The sequence below is a fragment of the Oncorhynchus masou genome, unplaced genomic scaffold, assembly GCF_036934945.1.
Source record: "Oncorhynchus masou masou isolate Uvic2021 unplaced genomic scaffold, UVic_Omas_1.1 unplaced_scaffold_1015, whole genome shotgun sequence".
Lineage (NCBI taxonomy): Eukaryota > Metazoa > Chordata > Actinopteri > Salmoniformes > Salmonidae > Oncorhynchus > Oncorhynchus masou.
Genome location: NW_027016868.1, coordinates 83,237 through 86,073, shown reverse-complemented (window position 1 = coordinate 86,073; position 2,837 = coordinate 83,237). Strand labels below are relative to the sequence as shown.

The 2,837-nt window shown below is 48.2% G+C and overlaps 1 long non-coding RNA gene across 1 annotated transcript; it reads left to right on the top strand.

Moving 5' to 3' along the window:
• Nucleotides 1–254: 254 nt before the first annotated feature.
• On the top strand, nt 255–2,529 carry LOC135539279 (uncharacterized). Its single transcript, XR_010455595.1, has 3 exons — nt 255–662; nt 1,001–1,703; nt 2,042–2,529. It is a non-coding gene; the product is annotated as an uncharacterized LOC135539279 (long non-coding RNA).
• The last annotated feature ends 308 nt before the right edge of the window (nt 2,530–2,837 follow it).

Genomic DNA, 2,837 nt, shown 5'->3' with positions numbered 1-2,837 from the left:
ACAGCAGCTGAACAGACCACAGCAGCTGAACAGACCACAGCAGCTGAACAGACCACAGCAGCTGAACAGACCACAGCAGCTGAACAGACCACAGCAGCTGAACAGACCACAGCAGCTCAACAGGAGACCACAGCAGCTGAACAGGAGACCACAGCAGCTGAACAGACCACAGCAGCTGAACAGGAGACCACAGCAGCTGAACAGGAGACCACAGCAGCTCAACAGGAGACCACAGCAGCTCAACAGGAGACCACAGCAGCTGAACAGGAGACCACAGCAGCTCAACAGGAGACCACAGCAGCTCAACGGGTGTTGTGGAATTATTGTAATCAGAAGGAGAGACTTTTACATTTCCTCAAAACAAGTAACTTTATTATGTAATTACTGCAGTAATGGAGCTGGTTGGTAACCACCCCTGGAGACCACAGCAGTAAACACAAGAAGCAGAGAGCTGCAGCTCAGACAGTAATGGAGCTGGTTGGTAACCACCCCTGGAGACCACAGCAGTAAACACAAGAAGCAGAGAGCTGCAGCTCAGACAGTCATGGAGCTGGTTGGTAACCACCCCTGGAGGTGATCGCTGAGAACTCAATGAGCGGATTTGAGCCACAGCGTTTTATAGTAAAGTCCAACCTCCTGGATGTTCATCACAAACAACAGATGTATGGAATGGGTCACAAGTTTACTAATAATTCACAGCTAACAGTATCTGCTGTAAATACTGCCCTCATTGTGTAGAAACCAGGGTCTAGCCCTAAGCCATCTCTCCCTGGTACCTTAAAGAACAGAAACATTAACTAATGCTATGGAATACGATCTCTTTAGGTTTATCACCCAAAGACATCATATATCTTCTGTCAGTGTTAAATCTCCCAGAGGCCCATCCTCAGTAGAACACACAGATATGAGTGTTCTAACAACCCCTTATTCTGTTGCATAAAACAACCACCACATGCAATTACAGTATTATAACATAATCATGCAATTTTGCTCTACACAGGAGACTACAGCAGATCGACAGGAGACCACAGCAGCTCAACAGGAAGCTACACAGCAGATCAACAGGAAGCTACACAGCAGATCAACAGACCACAGCAGCTCAACAGGAGACCACAGCAGCTCAACAGGAGACCACAGCAGCTGAACAGGAGACCACAGCAGCTCAACAGGAGTCCACAGCAGCTCAACAGGAGTCCACAGCAGCTCAACAGGAGACCACAGCAAATCAACAGGAGACCACAGCAGCTCAACAGGAGACCACAGCAGCTCAACGGGTGTTGTGGAATTATTGTAATCAGAAGGAGAGACTTTTACATTTCCTCAAAACATGTAACTTTATTATGTAATTACTGCAGTAATGGAGCTGGTTGGTAACCACCCCTGGAGACCACAGCAGTAAACACAAGAAGCAGAGAGCTGCAGCTCAGACAGTAATGGAGCTGGTTGGTAACCACCCCTGGAGACCACAGCAGTAAACACAAGAAGCAGAGAGCTGCAGCTCAGACAGTAATGGAGCTGGTTGGTAACCACCCCTGGAGACCACAGCAGTAAACACAAGAAGCAGAGAGCTGCAGCTCAGACAGTAATGGAGCTGGTTGGTAACCACCCCTGGAGGTGATCACTGAGAACTCAATGAGCGGATTTGAGCCACAGCGTTTTATAGCAAAGTCCAACCTCCTGGATGTTCATCACAAACAACAGATGTATGGAATGGGTCACAAGTTTACTAATAATTCACAGCTAACAGTATCTGCTGTAAATACTGCCCTCATTGTGTAGAAACCAGGGTCTAGCCCTAAGCCATCTCTCCCTGGTACCTTAAAGAACAGAAACATTAACTAATGCTATGGAATACGATCTCTTTAGGTTTATCACCCAAAGACATCATATATCTTCTGTCAGTGTTAAATCTCCCAGAGGCCCATCCTCAGTAGAACACACAGATATGAGTGTTCTAACAACCCCTTATTCTGTTGCATAAAACAACCACCACATGCAATTACAGTATTATAACATAATCATGCAATTTTGCTCTACACAGGAGACTACAGCAGATCGACAGGAGACCACAGCAGCTCAACAGGAAGCTACACAGCAGATCAACAGGAAGCTACACAGCAGCTCAACAGGAGACCACAGCAGCTCAACAGGAGACCACAGCAAATCAACAGGGAGACCACAGCAGATCAACAGGAGACCGCAGCAGCTTAACAGGAAGCTACACAGCAGATCAACAGGAAGTTACACAGCAGATCAACAGGAAGCGACACAGCAGCTAAACAGGAAGCTACACAGCAGATCAACAGGACACCACAGCAGCTCAACAGGAGACCACAGCAGATCAACAGGAAGCTACTAAGCAGCTCAACAGGAGACCACAGAAGCTCAACAGGAGACCACAGCAGCTCAACAGGAAGCTACTAAGCAGCTCAACAGGAGACCACAGAAGCTCAACAGGAGACCACAGCAGCTCAACAGGAAGCTACTAAGCAGCTCAACTGGAGACCACAGAATCTCAACAGGAGACCATAGCAGAACCAGGGGGTTCTGGCGATCAACATGGCTCCACCAAATACTCCACCAGCGTGTCTAAGTGTGTGTGCGTGTGTGTCGGAGTCTGTCTGTGTGTGTGCCTGTGTGTGCATGTGCCTGTGTGTGTCTGAGTCTGTCTGTGTGTGTGCCTGTGTGTGCATGTGCCTGTGTGTGTCTGAGTCTGTCTGTGTGTGTGCCTGTGTGTGTGTGTGTGTGCCTGTCTATGTCTGTGGTGGGGAGCAGGATAACGTGCTGTGTCAACACACACACACACACACACACACACACACACACACACACACACT